Source organism: Cupressus sempervirens, chromosome 8, assembly GCF_028749045.1.
Source record: "Cupressus sempervirens isolate cs-2001-9-10 chromosome 8, ASM2874904v1, whole genome shotgun sequence".
Lineage (NCBI taxonomy): Eukaryota > Viridiplantae > Streptophyta > Pinopsida > Cupressales > Cupressaceae > Cupressus > Cupressus sempervirens.
The window spans coordinates 645,977,576-645,983,236 of record NC_143125.1 but is presented as its reverse complement, the minus strand read 5'-3'; the positions used below and the strand labels follow the sequence as shown (position 1 = coordinate 645,983,236).

General features: G+C 30.9%; 1 pseudogene; it reads left to right on the top strand.

Moving 5' to 3' along the window:
• The first annotated feature begins 484 nt into the window (after positions 1-484).
• LOC149544084 (ubiquitin carboxyl-terminal hydrolase 2-like) lies at positions 485-3,462 on the top strand (annotated as a pseudogene).
• Positions 3,463-5,661: the final 2,199 nt, after the last annotated feature.

The window sequence follows — 5,661 nt, the reverse complement described above, 5'->3', positions numbered from 1 at the left end:
TTATTATTCCATTTTTTCCTAAGAGACAACAATAATTAATTCACTTTATTAAACATTATTTTTATGACAACCTTTATACTATTTCTTTTAACTGGCAATGTTCATTCTCTCATCACCCTAATTTTTCTGCATGCATATAATAAAGATTCCATTTACAAATATATTTAATATTCTTTTTATTGTTCATGTCATTATTTAGCTCTCAAATATTAAATTTAAACACCATTGGGCTATGTCCACCAATATAATATATTCAAGTGGACATTTAAGCCAAATCATTATTTATCTCTTGGCTCTTGGCTCTTAGTGTTAAATGTTTGACAAAATACCTTACAAAAGTGTCATTGCATGAAATATAATGATTACAAGATATGCACAAATTGAATTTGTTGAAGAGGCTTTAGAAACTTTTGAGGAAGTGTAGTTGGTAGGTGTAAAGGAAGACTCTACTACCTTTTCCAAAATACTCCCTGCATGTGCCAAAATGGGAGCTTTCAAACAGGGTATAGGTATCCATCCAAGCATAAAGGATAGAGTACTTTTGGTAGATCTAGTAGTTGTACATGCACTGATATACATGTGGGAAAAATGTGGAAGCATAGATAATGCATGTGAAGTGTTTGAGAGAATGACTCAAAGAAATGTGGTTTCATGGACTCCAATTGTTGCAAGATATGTGCATAATATATCTGTCAAAGAGGCTTTACAAAATTTCAAGAAAATACAATTGGTAGGTGTAAAACAAAATTCCACAACATTTATCTGTGTCCTCTCTATCTACAACAAAATTGGAGCTTTGAAACATGGTATAGATATCCATCAAAGCATATATTGGAAGGGGCTATTTGGTCAGACATTAAAGTAGGAAATATACTAGTAGACATGTATGCAAATGTGGAAACATAGACAAGGCACATCAATGGTTTGATAGAAAGAATCAATAAATGTTGTCTCGTGCACTGCGATGATTATAGGCTATATAGAAAATGAATTTTTTGAAAAGGCTCTCAAAACTTTCAAGAAAATGTAATTGACAGGTGTAAACCCTTATTCAATAACCTTTGACATCATCCTCCCTACCTGTACCAAAATTAGTGCTCTGGAACAGGGTATGGACATTTATCAAAGAATAATAGGAGGAGCTTTTTCATTACATATTATAGTTTGAACTGATCTCTTAGACATTTATACAAAATGTGGAAGCATAGATAAATAATGTGAATTATTTAATATGATGCCTCAAAGAAATGTGGTTTCTTAGACTGTAATGATTGCATGAAATGCATAGACTCGATTTGATGAAAAGGATTTAGGAATTTTCTGACAAATGAAATTGGTGAGAATAAAACCAAATCAAACAACCTTTATCAGCATCCTCCCTACCTATGCAAAAATATCAAACCCTTAGTTTCAAACCTACTCACAAGGGTTTGTAAATATCTCACGTTCTATCTAGTGAAAATAATATAAACTTGAGTTATTTTGATGCTTACTAGTAAGAATGTATAGTTGTCTTCATTATCTTAATTATTTGAGAAGTTTAATATATTTTAATGGAAAAATAATTTGAAGGCCAACACAAAAAACTTCTACATCACACATTAGAAGTAAATCCAAAAATGTTTTTATTATGCTTTCTATGTACACATGTTCATGTGTTATTTTTAATAGCTCTAAAATTATATGTATTGGCTCAATTTTAGATCTAAAGAGAAGGTTAGAGCTTACATAGTGATTTCTTTAGTTGTTAATACAAATTTTAAAAAAACTTGGACCCTTCCAAATCCACTGCTAAAACTGAGAATGCTAAAAGAGTTAAAACAATTATATTACAATAAGCCTGCAAACACTTGGATAAGGGCATTGATTTGGTAAAAATAGATAGTGAGCTTGGAAAATCACTAGTCCTATAATGTCAATGATACATTAAGTCTTCTATTAGTAGGAAGAAGGAGAAGAAAGTGAAAGCTAAACATCTAAAGACCAAAGGTGAATCTAAGTATTTGAGGTATTTGCCCTTAGGAAGTATTTGTAGAAGTTGTGAAAACCAACTTCACAGATTGCCAAGATCACCTGCATGCAAATAACCTGCTGAAGAGAAACTAGAAAAAGAAGGAAAAAGCAGAGTGGAAGAACTCAACAAGATGAGAGAAAAAGTATTCCCAGATTGATTGAATGAATGGATGCTTGAAAAAATACAAAGAGGTGAATCCTTTATAAAAGGAATCACGAAACCTTAACTAGGTTTGCGCATTATAATTAATATAAAATATTAATTATATGCACCTAAAAGCAAGCTTAAGAAAAAGAGTAATAGGCAACTTAATTAATTAAATCAAAGTGATTTAATTAATAAGTGCGAACAACTAATTACTCTAACAGTATTTGGGCTTGCTTAAATTGTGGCAAATTTGGATATAGGGTTGAAGAAAAGGGCCTTAGTCCAAATGGGCATGCTTGGTAGTACTAGCTCAATGCACACAACCCTTATGTTGTACAATTCAATGAAAATGACAACCTTGAGTGTTGGTGTTTCCAATGCAAAACAACTTTGCAAGATCATTTTGTTATAGATATGGAAGAGGGCTTTAAGAGCTTCTAGTCAAAGCCCCTTGAGTTAGTTCAAGATAAAATACAAAATTGAACTATGATTGATGTTGTCAATTGGTGTGTGACTATCATCTTCTCTAGGGAGATTGTGATGAGTGATATTGTAAATAATCAACCTCAAAATCTAGATGAAGGTAGTGAGGACTCGTAGTAGGACTAGTAGGCACATTGCTAGGGCTCTGATTAATCTTGGTAATAATTGTTTCTTTAATTTGGTTATTAAGAATTTTCACTACATTGGATGTGCTATGTGATCATTTCATGAAATCTGTGGAATTTAAAAAAGGACCCATTACTTTAGCTCTAAGGAAGCTTTATTTTGAAACAAGTTAAGAGGGCTTGGGGCAAATAGATCTGAGTAAGTCTAAAAATTGAATGAAAGTGAATGGGACCATCAACCCCAATGATCTTTTTCATGTCATCTATTGCAATGCATTGTAATTCAAGGGATTTTAGTATCAAGATAGCCATGAGTTATGGATATATTTACTTCATTTCTTACATACAAAAGAATTACAATTAATAAAGTTCAATGGATTTGTATCTTTGGATTTGAGATCATCTAATGAAAATATAGATGAAAACACAAACCATTTTACTAATACACAAGATATAGTAACTTTAGTGGATTTTGTATTTGATTGTCAGTTGTATAGCACAATTTACCATTGAAATTGTGGTCATTCTTCAATGGTTTATAAACTATTTTTAGACTTGCAACTATAAATTTCAACTACACAAACAATTGGAAAGGTCTTGTTGCCCTATTATAAAGGCTCATCATCTCACAAAACAAAGTTAAAGAATAATGCCAAGGGAAACCTTTTCTATTGGTCTACCCATCAACATTGAAAATTTGCATGGGACTACACATTCTTTTACAATTTGATTAGAAATGATATCTCCTAGTGTTGAATGGAAAATAATTGATTATTTGTGGGCACAATAGTTTTATAGAATTTTGTGTGATATTGACATAAGAGAGATTTCTACTAATATAAGGTGTATAATAGCTATGGAGTCTCAAATGGTTAGGACATAATAATATCAAATGTGTTAGTTCATTATTGCAAGATGTGGGAACAAATAAAGACATTTAGACACACTCAAATCCAACTCTTACTAGTTGTTACTTCAATATACGAATGCCTTGCCACACACAAAAATAATATTTGATATGTTGATGTACTTGCAAGAGGTTTCGAGCTAACTTGAGAGGCTAAGAGGACAAACATAGAGATATCATGTAAGATGTTAGAAATGGTGATTGTAGTATTTAGAATAGTCACCCACAAACAACATTTATTATAATATCTTGACTAAATTTAAGAAAAATGTGACCATATTCCTTATACAGCTAGGCTACTCTTTCATTATCACAATTGTGTTGTCAAGTGCATGTGTGTTGTAGAAAAAGACTTTTATGCAAGATATCTATCATTCTCTATAAATAGCCATGTACACTAGTTGGATTGATAATTAAATGATGAGTATTATAGTGACACCCATGTTTTCCATTGTGTACGAATATAATTGAGTTCCAATATCCTTTTGGTTTGTTCAGCCATAGTTGGCAAACTATAATGTGACTATGGCTTAGATGGTAGATGTGTCACTCGAGTACTTGTGAATCTAATAAACCAAGTGATACCACTAATGCTACTTTTGATGAACAAAAAAACAAGAATTTTTTAAGTTTTAATTTTGTTTTGTTTGTCCAAATGTGGTGTTCTATTCACAAGTTAAATTTGAAATAGTATCATATTATGAGGTGTTTACTTATCTAAACTTCATCTTGATTCTACAAAATGTCTTCTAGAACTTTTCTAATAGAGAAAAATATAAGAAAACTATAGACAGAGCTCACTGGTATCATTTATGTTACCATGGTATAAAATTCCTTTGCTTTTTTGTCAACCAAAGAAACATAAAAATAAGTTATAAATGTCAAGAAATATAAAATAATATAATAAATGTCAAGAAGTACACACTTTAAGTAGATTAATAATAATAAAAGAATAGCATACAACTTGAACAGGAAAATTCTTTTGAATGCTAATGCTAGCAAAGATTAGTTGTTTAAATTTTAAAATCCAGTCTCTCAAAGGTGTAGCTGACAATCAACATGCAAGTGAATGGCATGGAACAAGACATCCCCTATGTGAAGAAATCCACATAGGTTCACATTTTAGAAAGGGTCTAAATCTTGTCTTTTCTAGATTATTTCAGGCAGTCCCCTCTTTACAGAAGGATGTCAACAAACTCTCTTATTAAGGGTTTCCCTAGTCAATTCATGCATGATTAATTGTGTGATGCTTGGAGAAAGAACCTTAAATTGTGTAAATGAAGTATGGTCTATTACAAAAGTCTAGGAAAAAAAAGATGTCTTACATCAGGTATGGTTTCAAATTTTTCCATTATTGTCATTCTCATAACACAATCCTAATTAGGCTTCAAATAGTGTTTGTCTATTTTACCACTATCAAAATGAATATCTTTTTCATAAATGAGAATCTGATACTGAAGATAGTTCAGTTGAAGCTAGAGCTATAGATATTTCAATTTTACAGTAGAAAGATAAAAACTTAAGGTTTCTGTCAAAACTATTACTTAGCCTAGGAAGTATTGCATAACCAAGATTATGTTCTAGCCTCATTTTTATTAGGAAAACTAATATAGTCTTAGACCTTGTTCCTTGTTGAAAAACTTTGTTATTCTCATGTCAAATTTTATCCTGAACACAATTTGTTGACATATTATGTGATACTAAAATTATGATACCACAATGTTTAATAGAAAATAAAAACAATGAAATGATGAGGCACACATATTATATGACATAAAATTCACTTCTGTACACTTGTATATTTAACCAATAAAGCACCACTTTTGTGATTTTCAAGCTATATATTTTTTGGAATACAAATATCTGCATTATACTCACAATGAATATAGAGTTCTGCATTACACACATAATGATGTATCACTAGTACATCATCAAAAATCAAGCATTATAAACTAGGAAAGACATGATAGAATAATGATGATTTA